Source organism: Ascaphus truei, unplaced genomic scaffold, assembly GCF_040206685.1.
Source record: "Ascaphus truei isolate aAscTru1 unplaced genomic scaffold, aAscTru1.hap1 HAP1_SCAFFOLD_402, whole genome shotgun sequence".
Lineage (NCBI taxonomy): Eukaryota > Metazoa > Chordata > Amphibia > Anura > Ascaphidae > Ascaphus > Ascaphus truei.
In genome coordinates, this window is record NW_027456733.1 from 182,501 (window position 1) to 198,902 (window position 16,402).

At 40.5% G+C, this 16,402-nt stretch overlaps 1 protein-coding gene across 3 annotated transcripts in view; it reads right to left on the bottom strand.

Annotated features, from left to right (window-relative positions):
- Window positions 1-978, bottom strand: part of CALCB (calcitonin related polypeptide beta) — a 7,352-nt gene extending 6,374 nt beyond the window's left edge. For all 3 annotated transcript variants that reach the window (XM_075583884.1, XM_075583883.1, XM_075583882.1), the window contains exon 1: window positions 842-978. The gene's annotated coding sequence lies outside the window, so the exon portion shown is untranslated. The remainder of the gene's footprint in view (window positions 1-841) is intronic.
- Window positions 979-16,402: the final 15,424 nt, after the last annotated feature.

Sequence of the window (16,402 nt, forward strand, 5' to 3'; positions counted from 1 at the left end):
GCCTTTTAATCAGCATCTCCTGCTGCTACAGTATAATAATGCAGCATGGATAATACAACACACTCTGACCCCCACTAATACAACACAGTTATCCCTAAGTGTTGAAATAATGCTACAATTGTTGCACATTTCCTCCTGACTATATCCGAATGTGCACTTTTGCTAAATTAACTACAACCTGTTGGCAATGAGATGACTTAAATTAATCAGATCATATGCAGCGTATCCAGCAAGTGTAATTCATACGGCATAGAAGGTTGACACCAGATGGGACACTTAGAACTCTGCCTTGAACAAGGACATCCCAGATAATAAATATATCAAAACAAATAGGTTGCAAACTAAGCAAATCTAATCATAACAATTGATCAGTTATCAAACCACACAGCTTAGAAAAATGCACAGCAAATATAATCAATACACTGGGGCATCATTATTGATCAGATGTCCTACATACAGTCATAAAACACATTGTAAGTATAATTACGTTTCAAATGAAGACACTTAGTATTTTTCTTACAAACCATAACCAATACATAAATGGTGCTGTACCAAGGAAGAGTTACAATTGACTTTAAAGATACATACATTAGGGTAAAGAAGGAGGACGACATTTTTTAAATAAATTGATATATATTTATATATATATATATATATATATATATATATATATATATATATATATATATATACATATACATATACATATACATATACATATATATATATATATATATATATATATATATATATATAGCATTATTTTAAAAATGTCAAATATATATATATTTTTAATGAAACATCTTCCAGAATTAGTATGCAGATAGTGGTGCATACTTACCAATCAGTGGCAAATCTTCTAGAGGAGCAGTGAAATATGATGGAGATGTCTTTCTCTCTCAACTAATGTTTTCCAAGTCTCAATGCTTTCCAATGGGGGAGACCAATCCTTTTATATCTACCGCCAGGGTGAGAGTGTGTAGGCGTTTGATCATTGCTGCCCAGCCAACCAAGACCATCCGATGGCCACACTGACCAATTACAAAGGTGGTATGAAACTACGGCGTTCGAATTACGTCACCACAGTCACTGAGTATTCCATTCACAAAAATTGCCAGTCATTTGGCCCTTTGACAGATAGATTTGCATTGATGTCATTGAGAAAAAAAAATATCCCATCAGACGTTTAATGAAAAGTAAGGGAAATAGACTCCAGTCGTTAATAATTTATTCTTTCCTTACATTCCTCCCCCTCCTTCCACCCGCCCCCCCCCCTTCCCCCCAAAAGGGCATTTTTATTTTAAAGGCAGCTAACTTAATGGACATGTTATTTACTTATTAGAAGCGACATCTACTGCAAACCATACTGCATTGCAGACACAATCAGATGCTGGTAACGTTAGTTGAACTCCACACAGATCGCTGAATAGTAACATTATATACAACTACCGCTGTATGACTGCGATTGCATAGAATCGGAAGGCTGCAGGTGTAACCCATTCACATAAAACCAGATGCTCAAAGAGATGCTGGGACGCGTTTAACGTGGGATCCCCCTGGGTACTTATCACAGTATATTTGCTGCAGCAGTGTAGCACACATGTCAACATTTCGAATAGAGTTTGTGGCTTGGGTTGCCATATTTTGTTTGATTTATACATACTTTTCTTCAACAAGGTTATTACAGCATGACAACCAATACATGCATGGACTCTTTTGTTTTTCTCGACTCACTGTATTTTCTGTAACATTTAGCTAAAAATTCGAGAAAAGTCCCTTGAAAAGTCAGCGAATAGCATACTGTATGTATATTTTCTATTGCTGGAGTAGATTTATTATTATTATTATTAACGCATGCTAGTTATGTAGAAACAACTTGTTAGGCTGCGGCCACGCTCGCGCTGAGCTGGCGGCGCTTGGAGCGGTTACATGGATATATATATATATATGCATGTTCCCGCTCACGCGATGCGCGCGCGCAAATGCGTGGGCACACACGCTCTGCGCTTTTGTAAATAAACTTTTTATACTTTCCCGCTTGCCCGATAGCTCAATTGCTCCCCCTCCAAATAACCCCACCACCCCCCCCCCCCCGCTCGCGCGTCCGCAAGTTGCAAGACACCTGGCACTCATGCTCTAAGCATGAGCGCGCTCAGTGCAAGCGGGGCCGCAGCCTTAGGCCTGGGACATAGACATTATGTCCGTGCGGAGGCGCGCTGAGGCTCAGGGAAAGCGGTGCTTTCTCTGGTCTTACACAGCGCGCCGTCCGTGGGCGTGTTGGGGGCGGATCTGGGGGCGGGCCAGTGATGTCACGGAGCTGGTTCGCCCTCATTGGGCGAACCGCTCACGTGACCGGCCCTGCGCTCCGGCGAGCGCCAAATTTGAAAACTTCGTGAGACACACGCTTGCGGAAGCGTGCGCGAGCCCCTGCTAAAGCCGCTCTCATTGTGGCTGCAGGGGCTCAGTGCCGAGTGTGAGCGCGGCTCAGCGCGACTCAGCCTTGCTCACACTACTATGTCCCAGGCCTTACATGTTTATCTATTATTTTATTCTACTCCCTGTTTCATGCTATAAGGTAGGGGTGTGAAGTTAGAGGCTGTGCACTAAGACAGTTAGATGAAGTGCTGGACATATAATAGTCCATCACATGCAATTAGATGTTTCAACACCATAACAATCTACTTTATGTTCAACAACAACAACATATTTGTTGTCTGAATGAATAATTTGATGTCCCAATTCACAATATAAAAACTACTTTTCTTAATGGAGAATGGAAATAGAAAATCTGTCTGAAACCACAGGATAAACATTTACTTTGCACTGAGTGCAGACCTCACAGCCTCCCTCCCTCCCCACTGTGGACACTACTCATTAAATGTTTGCTGCTAGTCTCACAGCCCCACATCTCCCAACATAATACCTCTGAATAGGGGCACTGGGCAAACACTGAAATGCACCCAACACATCACTTTTTCTAGGGTGGTTCCGTTTCTTAGGAAGAGAACGAGTGATTGGATCATAAATAAAAGGTAATGACTCGTGCCATCTTTTATACAGAAGACACTTGAAGCTGTTGAAAAGCTGCAGTAATGTATCCGGGATATTAATCTTCCTCCCCCCCCCTCCCCCCTCGGTTGCAGTGGTCTCGGTCCACGTGGTGACCCCCCCCCCCCCCCCCAGGCACTTCCCTGTCTCCCCCTTCAAGCCAACATCCGCAATAACTCCCTCCCCCGCTGGAACTGCTCCCTCAGTGTTGCTGATGCTGCTGCTACTGCATTTAATCAATGACTAACCAAGCATCTCTAAAGAGACTTGTATCCACGATCTGCGTGTGCACCTCCGAGTTGACTATTTACACACCTGTTCTGGACAGGAGGGCTGGATTATGGCATATTGAAAGAGGCGTTATTTTAAAAAAAAGTCTTAAGGATAAGAGCACTGGCTGGGTTGTCATGTTGAATTGATGGTGGATTCCTGTTTATTTTAGGAAAACAGCCCTTCCCTGCACAAGAAGCAGCAGATGTTTCTGCCAACAAAGTTGGATGTTTTCACTTTGCATGATGTTTTTTATTTATTTTTTATAATAAAGATTGTGTGCTTGCTTCACATGAATTGGTCTGTTGTGTGCCTATGTGGTAAGTACTCTCCTGCACATCTGTATCAAAGGCATGTGTCAATATCTCCACACTTTATATGCTGATCCTTCACATGGGTGGGGGCTAATGGCAATGGGTGGGAACAATGTCAGGAGAGCCTGTAGGTTACAAAAAGATTATTTGCCGATTATTACATGTTGGCTGCATGCAACACAATGCGAGGTTTGGTTACAAAAAAAATATTTGCCGATTATTACAGTACATGTTGGCTGCATGCAACGCAATGCGAGGTTTCTTTTCCATATCCCCAACTGGAAAGGTATGAAATAGATATTTAATTAGAAAATGATCTCAAGCTTCAGGGAGAAGTGTATATGTCTGTGTGTGTGTATATGTATATGTGTGTGTGTGTGTGTGTGTGTGTGTGTGTGTGTGTGTGTGTGTGTGCGCGTGCGTGTATATGTATATGTATATGTATATATATGTGTGTGTGTGTGTGTGTGTATTTTTTATTTTATATATATATATATATATATATATATACAGTATACAGTATTACACACACATCAGCATAATCGTGCTGACATTTCTCCAATGCACGTGTAGTATTTACTCCACAGGGCTGCCTCTTGTTTGGTTATCTTTGCTTGTTATCTGGTCAGATCCTGGTTTGACATGTTTGCAGATAGAGTCCTTATTTAATAGACTGCTGGCAAACTCGGGACACGGGAGAAATAAATCAGGCTGATTGCTTCTCAATGCTGAAGCAGAAAGCCTTTTTTTTATGGTACCCATGGGACCCTTGGGCCACAGGCAATGAAAGCCTCCGCATCCATCCAGTCCAATACATTTCACTGGTAAGAGGAGATTATCTTGTCCAACGCTCAGAATTAATGCTGCTCTTCTTGGACTGCAGTGGATTTGGCATGTGTGACCGGGAGTAGGTAATATTTTATGAGACAGGGAGAAGAATCCCATGATATTGACAGCGTGATCTGTGTTTACAATATCCCCATGTGTTGTCCACATGTTCTGATGTCATTTTCTGATATAACATACATCAGGGTTACAATAATAAGCGTAAATTGAACGTGCAAACTCAGGACAACAGAAAAAACATGTTGTACAAAGAAAAAGATTTAGAGGTATTAAAAAAACCCTCCTTTTTACTGTATGTAGAGTCTGAAAGTCTATGGACTTTGAGGAAACATCAGCCAAATAAGGGTATAATCTACCCCAATTACCTGTTGACCTATTCAAAATAAGGTGCTGTGGAGGATATTACTATTTTCTAACCACAAACTCATTCATGACATTATTTCAGGTTATTCCCATAGCAGGCATCACAAATTGCAATTTGCATTTCAATTGTTTAATGAATCGTAGGTGCAATACATGTACGTTTTCTTCTGTGCTACTATATTTCTGTCAAAATTATATTTATTGTTTGCAATACTTTTACATGTATCCAGTTGTTAGGAAAATAAATCTTAATACAAGAAAACAACTTGACTGCCATCATTTGTAACAGAGACTTTCACCTCCTGTTGTGGAATAGTGAGTTTCATTGATTCATCTAATTCTGCTTTTCATTTCCAGATGTGTTTTTTTGTGTTAGAAAATGTGTTTGCCCCAAATGTAAATCAAATTCTGCTACTATTTAAAACATTTCCCACTGTAATGTCACTAAAACACACATATATTTTATTCGAGATATATATATATATATATATATATATAAAAAATATATATATAAATATATCTATATATATTTCCCTTGCTGTTAGTGAACAGTATAAATAAATGGCATACTTAGTTCAAAATAAATTATAAGCTAAGAAATGTTCTTAAGTCCAAAAAGTTTGTTAAGTTTGTTAACATGTCATTTAACATTGCTATTAACTCAATACAGTATTGCAAAACCATTCACTATATCAAAATAAATTATTGTAAATTAACATATTCAACTATGAATAGTTTTTCATGTCAGAGATCTAAACATTTTATTTATCTGTCTTAATGTCTTAATGTATTGTGGCAGGAATTCTGTGTTAAATAAATGCAGAATAAAATGTTTTCGTGTTTTATCTTCATAAACTCATATAAATAAGTAGTGAGACCCTTACTATATATATATATAAAAATAAAAAAAAAGCAATAGGATATGCTTACCTTATACATGTATTGTTGTTGTAAAGGTGAAAGTCATTAACTACATTCTTTGAGTACTGAGGAAAAGGTGATTAAATGTTCTTTTTGACATTCTTTCAAAATCGTACTTAATGAGATTTATGTTTGGGTAATCCTGAACTATGACTAAATAGGCACTTAATGACCTTTTCAATAGAAATATCAAGAAATTCCAAGTCAGGAAGCGCAGTTAGTGAGTTTTTGCCAAAAATGCACTCAATGAGTTTTACCTCTACGATATATGACTATAAACATAGGTGAAATTGATAGTGGAACGCTGTAATCACCAACCACACGAGTAGTATCCTTTTGCTGGGTAGTAGCATATATAGTTTGGAGGTAGGGAGATACAGTGCAGGAGCCCAATACTTAGAGAAACAGCATTTTCTAGAATGCCCACATTAAAAAGTAGCACGTAATGCATAGCATAAATGGTAACTATATAATACAAACGTGTATCTCTTGTACAGCACTGAGTGTATGCATCGCCGTACATAGATTTTTTTGCAGGCACAAGTCCCTGCCCCATAGAGCTTACAATCTATGTTTTTGGTGCCCGAGGTACAGGGAGAATTGATCCAGGCTCCCCTGCTTCACACTCAGTGTCATTGTTTTCTGCCAGTGTCATTACTCACTGAGCATCTCCTCCATCCCTTCAGCCTTAGTATAGAATCAAGTGAGCCCTATTGTCCTAAAAATATATATTTTCTCTTTTTCTTATAAGGTTTGATGTCATATTATCATAAATTCAGAATGTATCTGGTTAAAAGTACACAACTCCTACCTACAGTGCATATATGTGAATGTAAAACATTAGATCACAAAGAAGAATTATGTTTATTTGATACAGACATTATCATTTCAGTACTAAAGTTAATCACTCATGTACTGTCTTCATTAATCTTAAGCAACAATGTGATTGTGTATACAAGCATACACAGTATATTAATGCTTCATTCACTTAGTAATGACCATAAGCAAAATGTGCATAGCTATCAAATTCTCTTAATATCTACAGTACAGTATGTATCTTCACACATTGCTGCAAGTTACTGTCATTACATAGATTGTATGCTCATGAGTCCCATTAGGCAGAAAAGCTCTATGAGAAATAAAGTTATTATTATTATTATTACTCAGCATGACATAAAATACAACATTGGCTATATAATAAAATACTTCAATTTGAAGGTAAATGTTTCCTTTCTACATGGAACTAATGGAAGCCATTTACCAACTCAAGGGAAGTATAGTGGTTTATACATTCAACTGTGACATGACTGATCAGAGCACTGTTGCACAGAAACACCTACTGTATAGAAGTTAATAGGAGTTTCCATGTGATAGCACTATTGCAGTTTAATGAATAACTCCATAGGGGAAAAGCCATATTGGCAGTGATACACATGTTGGGCTTAAGAAGTTATTCCCACCGTCATTTACCAGCAGAGAATTTTTACCGCTCCCTTGGATCTTTTACCAGCTGCACATGGGTTGCAGGTCGGATAACCTGAATGTTCTACCATACAGGGACCTTGGTGCATTAAGAGAGTCATGTGGTAACCTGTGCCGAATGGGAGAACCGGAACCACACCCAATCTGCACGATATCGGATCTGAGAGAATGAGGCACTGTGGTACTGTATATGATAGAAATGACAATACAGACCGGCGCCTTAATGTCCAATAACGAATTGAGTCCAAAGATGTGCTGCAGGGTCCAATATGGTGCTCCAGTAGTTAGACAGAAGACTCCACAGCAGCAACCATGGTGTTATGTAAGGGAGATAAAGAAAGAAATCATAGCGTGATATTGCATAGGATATACATATAACTCACAGACAAGACATACACCACTAACAACACTGACAGAAAGGCTGACAATATAACAGAGATTTATTAGACAATAACTAAAAAAGGGGATGAGAACTAGGGAGCAGGTCCAGGATCCGGTGTGTAAAACCGGAATCCTACTTACAGCAATCCCAAAGTGTTCGAGCGGTATTTGCAAAGTATGCAGTCCTGGTACAGCGTTTCTCTGGCGCGTGGTGCTTCAGTAATGGCCGCCGGCGCTTCCTCCGATAGATCTCGGGCTTGGCGTCCCTGCAGGCCAACCCTCGCGAGATTTCCCGTCTGTGCTGACGTCACTCGCTGGGTATAGCTACTCGCCGCCGCTTGCTCCTGTCTGCACGTCTCTGCCGTCCGCTGGAACTGGGGATTGGTGCTGAAGTCTGCTCCTTTCACTTGTCTCACTCCAAATGATCTCTAAAAACACCCCCTGAAGAAGTGCGCATGCGCACGAAACGCGTTGGGTGTTTTTAGAGATCATTTGGAGTGAGACAAGTGAAAGGAGCAGACTTCAGCACCAATCCCCAGTTCCAGCGGACGGCAGAGACGTGCAGACAGGAGCAAGCGGCGGCGAGTAGCTATACCCAGCGAGTGACGTCAGCACAGACGGGAAATCTCGCGAGGGTTGGCCTGCAGGGACGCCAAGCCCGAGATCTATCAGAGGAAGCGCCGGCGGCCATTACTGAAGCACCACGCGCCAGAGAAACGCTGTACCAGGACTGCATACTTTGCAAATACCGCTCGAACACTTTGGGATTGCTGTAAGTAGGATTCCGGTTTTACACACCGGATCCTGGACCTGCTCCCTAGTTCTCATCCCCTTTTTTAGTTATTGAATAATAAATCTCTGTTATATTGTCAGCCTTTCTGTCAGTGTTGTTAGTGGTGTATGTCTTGTCTGTGAGTTATATGTATATCCTATGCAATATCACGCTATGATTTCTTTCTTTATCTCCCTTACATAACACCATGGTTGCTGCTGTGGAGTCTTCTGTCTAACTACTGGAGCACCATATTGGACCCTGCAGCACATCTTTGGACTCAATTCGTTATTGGACATTAAGGCGCCGGTCTGTATTGTCATTTCCGTGTTCTACTAACTGTGTTTGGGTTAGGTTTTTTCCTTGGCAGCCGTCCTGATTTATTTGTCTCATTGTATATTATTGTGTATTAGTCACTTTATTAGTATTGTTAGCGCTATTTACACCAACCTTTTTTGCTAGTCACTGTATATGATAGCAAGTAGCTCTGGCTACTATAAAGGTATGGTATGTCCAAAGTATGGTGACTGTATGTCCAACACTGACCAGTGTATTCATGACCAGGCTTGAAGCTTAAAACATCTCTACATGTAGTCTCCATTGATTTGAGAATCAAAGACACCAGTGAGAACATGCTGATCGGCCATTTGCTCACATGACGGGATATACATAGAATGCCTTTACCACTTCCATCATTTGTTCATGGTCATGAATGTCTCTACTAACATTAATAAGCATTAGGTCAATGATAACTAAAGATGGGCACATTTTTACCAAAATCCAATCTGGACACGAAAATCCAAAGGCGGATTGGGCACTAAAAAACGTGGGCGGTTAAATCCGAATCCGCCAGAGGAATCCATCTGCATGGATTTGGGAGATCCGTCATTTGATTTCATATTAAATCCGATTGCAGATCTTTCTAAATCCAATTCACCCAGACCCTGAATTATGGGGAGGGAGAGGGGAAGGAGGGATGGAAGGGGGGAGGTAGAAGGGGAGAGAGGGAGGGAGGGAGGTAGAGAGAGGGAGAGAATGAGATCTATTTTAGTACAGACCCAAGTAGCACACACGCAGAGCACACCTGGGAGATACTGTATGCCAATGAAATAAGAGAATAAGAGAGAGACAGAGAGGGACAGAGACAGAGACAAAAAGAGAAAGAGAGGCACAGAGAGACAGAGACAGAGACAAAAAGAGAGAGAGAGGCCAGAAAGACAGAGACAAAAAGAGAGAGAGAGAGAGGCACAGAGAGACAGAGACACAGACAAAAAGAGAGAGAGGCACAGAGACAGAGACATAAAGAGAGAGAGAGTGGCACAGAGAGACAGAGACAGAGACAAAAAGAGAAAGAGAGAGAGAGGCACAGAGAGACAGAGACAAAAAGAGAGAGAGAGGCACAGAGAGACAGAGACAAAAAGAGAGAGAGAGGCACAGAGAGACAGAGACAAAAAGAGAGAGAGAGGCACAGAGAGACAGAGACAAAAAGAGAGACAGCGACAAAAAGAGAGACAGTGACAAAAAGAGAGACAGAGAGAGAGACAGAGACAGAGACAGAGACAGAGACAGAGACAGAGACAGAGACAGAGAGAGAGAGAGAGAGAGAGAGAGAGAGAGAGAGAGAGAGAGAGAGAGAGAGAGAGAGAGAGAGAGAGAGAGAGAGAGAGAGAGAGGGAGGGAGAGAGAGAGATATCATGTTGGGCCTGACAGTACACACTTCCTCACAAGATGCTTTAGATCCTGGCTTGTCAGGGTACATGTTGTGGACATATATTAGGAGTTAAATTATGGGGTTTGAGTTATTTAAACATACTTTGCATATCACATTAGCATATCTCCCAGGTGTGCTCCTCTCTGAACACTGGTGTTTCGCCACATGTTGGTTTGATGGGATATATAAAACTTGGGTCTGTACTAAAATAGCACCCCCCCCCCTAAAATGCTAGCTATATAAAAAAGCAAGAACAAAGCTTTATTCCAACCTAAAGATGATTCCATCACATACCAAGGAATGGAAACGTGTTACTCTAGACTTTGTGGTCTATTTTCCGGTAAAGATAATTATCAGAAATGTAAAATCAATAGGATTAAAAGTATTTTTTTTTTAGTTTTTTATTAGATAAATGTAATCTTCCCAAACCATCTTCTGAAGATAAGAATACAAAAAGTCCCCAATCTCATTTGAAGAGCTTTCCATAGTAATCAAAGCCCTTAATAATAATGGAACGCCTGTTCTGGACAGTTTGTCCAATTTATATTACATACTGTACCAAATGTGCTTCTTTATTAATACCCCACCTCACTAAATTATTCAGTGATGTATTTACTGGTCTCCATTACAATTAATATCAATAATATAAAGAATGCAATCATTGTTGTTCCAAAAAAGGGAAAACATTCCCTTGACAAGTTACAGGCCAATATTCCTTAATAAAGCAACAGTCCAAAAGTCCAACAGTCCAACAGTCCAACAGTCCAACAGTCCAAGCTGCCGTTTAAAAAAATAAAAATAAATGTTTCCTTTAATATGGGCATCAATAAAATTCACACAATGATAAGTAATTCGCTAAGTAGCCGATCGATCCATTGTCCTGTGATTGACCGGTGAAGATTCGGCTCGGGGGATCACTACAGTAACTGTCTGTCAGTGCAGCAGAAGAGGACCAAATATGCAAAGTTCTGTGGGGACGATCATATGACCAGCCAGTCACTAGATACAATTGGTGCACTGATAGAGAGAAGGCAGGGCTCAAAAAGGGGTGTGCCAGTGCCTGTTTCAGAAGAGGAAGTGGATGTGACTTTGTAAATGGTTGCTATAGCTACGCCTATAATATATATTATCTTTAACTGTGGATGTAATGTCTTGTATATAATGTATAACCCTATCCACTTAATGTAACTATGTATTTGTAACCATGTATTTGTCATAATAACTCTATGCCCAGGACATACTTGAAAACGAGAGATAACTCAATGTATTACTTAAGTCATAATCCCAGAAGAACAGGGCATTACTGGCCAATAATGCCCTGGCTGAAAGAGTTGAAGGCCCGAGGCGAAGCCGAGGGACTTTACCCCAGCCAGGGCATTATTGGCTAGTAATGCGCTGTTGTGAGGGGATTATTACTATTATAGGCTAAATGTAGGCTTGATTATTATTATTTTTTTTAATTTTTCATAAAAAAGATAGACACTTTTGTAGACATTGATTTTTATTAGCATGATCATCTACATTCTTTTACTCTGCAGGTGTTTATTAAAAAGAAATTGTACATACACACAGCCCCCCTCTATATACACACACTCTGCAGCCCCCCTTTACACCCACAAAACACTCTGCAGCCCTCTCCACCCTCTACAGTCACAAAGCACACACTGAAGACACACACACACAGACACAGCCCCCCTCTACACCCACAAACACACACTGCAGCCCCCTATAACCCCATAAAAGACACACACACAGACCAAAACACACTCTGCAGCCTTCCTCCACCCTCTACAGCCACTGAAGACACACACACTGCAGCCCCCTCTAAACACACTGCAGACACACACACCAACAAAACAGACAGCTGCCCCCTCTACATCCACAAAACAGACACCAGCATCTCCCCTCTACACCCACTGCAGCCCCTTGTAAACCACACACTGCAGACACACACACAAAACACACACTGCAGACACACACAGACCAACAAAACAGACTCTGCTGTCCTCCTCTACACCCACAAAACACACATCATCAAGACACTCTGCTGCCCCCCTCTAGACCCACAAAACACTCAGCAGACACACAAACCTTTCTACTCTGTGTTCTCCTGTGCAGAGGCCTCAGGCAGGGTGGGGGAGGAGTCAGTGCCTGGCTGCAGGCAAGGTGGGGGAGGAGTCAGTGCATGGCTACAGGCAGGGTGTGGGAGGAGTCAGTGACTGGCTGAAGGCAGGGTGGGGGAGAAGTCAGTGCCTGGCTGTTGGCAGGGTGGGGGAGGAGTCAGTGTCTGGCTGCAGGCAGGGGGGGGGAGGAGTCAGTGTCTGGCTGCAGGCAGGGTGTGGGAGGAGTCAGTGACTGGCTGAAGGCAGGGTGGGGGAGGAGTCAGTGCCTGGTTGTTGGCAGGGTGGGGGAGGAGTCAGTGTCTGGCTGCAGGCAGGGGGGGGGAGGAGTCAGTGTCTGGCTGCAGGCAGGGTGGGGGAGGAGTCAGTGCCTTGCGGCTCCCTACTGTCCAATCACCTCCCCTGTCTGAGAGCTGATCTCACTCTTTGTGAATGAGAACTGAAAGCTGATTGGCTGAAAAACTTGGCAGGGTGCCAAAAATTCCGGCCCATTACTGATTGGATAATGCCCAGACTTTTAACCAATCGGAGAGCAGGTATTTCAATAGTGCCCAGAATTTAAGAGCTTTAGCCTATCATTCCTGGTAAAACATTTATAAATAAATTAATTAATTAATTAATGAATAGAAATAAAAAAATGCTTGTTACATTATAATACATTAAAAATGTAATTCAGCATTATTTAAAAAAAAAATACTACAAGTATTTTCTCATAGTACAGAACTGATTTATTAAAAAATCACACAGGATATTGCTTGGTCTGCAGCTTTAATACAGATATTACATTATATATCAAAAGTTTAGCGAATATATTGAATCCTATTTTACCAAATTGAATTCAATGTAACAGCGAGACATACACTAAGTAATATTACACATATTATTAATTTTGTAAACTTGGCAAGATTACAAATATCCCTCCAATGTTACTATCATTAGAAAAAGCATTTTATGTTTTCGACTGTGGATAAAATGGGATATGGCAACAGATTTATTGAAGGGATTAAAATCCTGTATCAATCTCCATCATTAGTGGTCAAAGTAAATGGAGTTATGGCAGACCCCTTTCCTATTCACAGTGGTACCCGCCATGGCTGCCCCTTGTGTCCTCTTCTCTTTGAATTATCTAAAGAGCCTCTTGCTACCTATATTCGTTCCAATATCAATATTTCTGGTATTAAGATGATCACTTTGTGAGCACATTCACACGTCTCAGACAGGTCGGCAACCCCGCTTTACACCATTATCTCTTAGCATACAGTGCTTCTACTGCAGCCAGGGATTCTGGGTAATGTCATGCAAATGAGCACACAGTGTCACCTTTTCCTTGTAATCTATTTTAACATGGGCCCCTATATGCTTATGTCTGCTGCATTACACCGTTTTTCAGCACAGCCTGGGTTAAAGAAGTGCAGAGCCACTACTTTACCTACCTACTCAGAGACAACTCCTTCGTTCTTTTGGGTCTCATCAGTGTGAGGATGGTTATACTGGCTATACTGGTTATACTGGCTTTTCAATATGAAGCTGGGATAGATGGAGTGTTTTTGGCCCTTTTTTTCACTTTTTTTTACCCATCATAACTTATTTGTGGTATTATGTGTGGTGGCACGTATGGCACACGTGAGCATGTGACCTGCATACGGGACAAAGGTTAATACACAGCTCACAAGCTGGCCCACAATTTTCACCTTTGCAAAGGTCCCTCAAATTAACAATATCTCCCCTCATTCACCCCCATATACCATATGTCACGAACAGCACACAGGTGAGCACGTGACTTAGATATGCAACCAGGGTAAAAACACAGGGCTACTCTAGCAAACTCACCTTTCTCCTCCGCAAGGTACTTTCAATGAATTAATATTAACCCCTTACTCAATTGCAATCATATCTATATGCTTCCACCACCCAAGAATTATGCAAATAAAATATTAATTTTACATATCTGCCAGGGTCTCAGGTCCCTGTTTACTATAGAAAAAACTATGCACTTAACACAAAAATCTTTTGTAGCAAAATGTGTCCGAAAACGTAAATACTCTCTCCAGAGCGTGCAAAAGTAAATTCAGAGCTGCAAAGCATCACTTATTAAATGTTTTAATATGTATAAAAATACAGTGCTTAGATTACAGAAAATAATTTCAAGAACATACAACTACAGGACAGATTCTTAAAATAACAGGATAAAACAAAAAACAGAAATCCCTATACATTATGTTACCGTATGTCAGGATTTTCTCCCAGAGAGGTCACTGGCACTAAAATTAGACATCACGTGTTTGGTGAAAACATACGTCTGGTGAAATCTGATTTTCATAATAGCTTGTTAAGTCTTTTGTACTGTTTTTCCCCCATTGAAACAACAAAAGCCAACCCTTGTCGTAAAATTACAGACATTGACAGTTTTATGACAGAGTAAAAAACTTCTACAAAACAATGTTTACGTTTTGTCTCAGTATATAAATGCACTCAGAACTTCCCTTCTCTCGTACCTAGATATGGGTGAGTCACATCAATAGATTTAAGTAGTCATGGACATAACGAGACTACTATAACCGTCTTGTCCCTAAATTTGAGTGATAAACGGATATTTGTCTCCCATTACCTTTTTTGATAGAGACTCGCTTAGGTTATTTTGTGATTTGCAAAAGCTTCATGGTATCCCTAATAATTAATTTTTAAGACCCGTCACTTTATATCTTGTGCCTATAAAGCTAATATCTCCCATGAGCTAACTTTTCTTGAAGCATGATGTGCCTTTCAGCTTTTCCCTCGGGTACCACCTCAATGTTATATTGATTACTGCTCCCTTTTAATGATGATAAAGCATTATGTTACTGTTACGCCAAGTATAGAAGATATACAGTATATAGGGAATCAGACTGGAAAAGCTGTGTGTGTTAGTATTAAAAAATCCTGTACAAATGGTATTTTACCCCTGTTAAATTACGTTTTTTTTAACGCAGAGCTATCCCCCCTTTGTTGATGGAATTGTAGTTACAGGTGACCCATTGTGCATATTGGGTGGGAATGTCCTAAAATAAAGCCACTTTGAAAGTGTATTCTCTACTTAATAGAACAGTTAATAGTTTTTACTACTCCGTAAAATCCTTTTTTTCTTTTTTTGTTGGTTCGTCCAACTCTCGATTTATAAAAAAAAAATACATCAAAGTTGAATTTCCCACTTTTTGAATGCCACTTGCTGTTCAATTACTGGTGAAAAGTGATAAAACGGCACAAAAAAATTAATAGGTGATCACTGTAAATTCAGTGAAGTGAATACAACACTCTTAAAATTAATTAATTAAAGTGCACGTATAGTATATAACACACACATATTGTGAAGATATAAAAACAAAAAAAATAATAAAGTTTTGACCCCCTGCTCAAACCCTCTGGTGGGATATGTTTTCACTTGTCCCTCAGTGTTGTAGTAGATTCACAGATTCCAGGGGGAGCAGATAGGGAAAAACACAAAAGCACCGAAAATCTAAGTGCAGGAGAAATACAAAGTGACACAAATGTCAGCTCCAATCTTGGCTCTTGTGAAAGGCCTACTTACAAACTGTAGGAATAACAACAGCAGTGTGTAATCAAGGCTTTAGTCAGTCTATCCAAGGTGAGTGCCAGCTCAGCACGGATTGAGGGAGAACCAGCTCCAGTACTCAAGAAGATGTAACCCCAATATAGAGAGAGGAAAAAGCTACATAGCACAGATCAACCAGGTTTAAAAGGTTTTAATCTAAGTGTAAAAATCGCACTTACAATATATCAATAAACAACGGGCATATCGCACTGCAATAGTGTATGGAAGAGACAGCTTGGCACACCAGCTCACCGTCCTGCAGCCACCATAAGATCTCTGTCTCCAGCCTTTACTCCACCGCGTCTCCGCGGGTCTGGGCGTCTGACATCAGATCCGGTTTTCAGGTAGCAACCTCGCGGCCTGCGACCCCGCGGCTCCTCTCCAAGAATGCTCCGTATGGTGAAAGGACTCCCGCAACCGCAACCTTGAAAGTGTTTTGCGAGCCTTGGCTGTCGCTCTTTGTTACTTCTAATGGGATATTAATCCGTTACTAGTTTAATATGTAGTATTATTTTGTATCTGAGTACATATCTCTACATTATGTGTAAGTTTTTCATGTCATAACAGTTTTTGTTTTTGATAAAC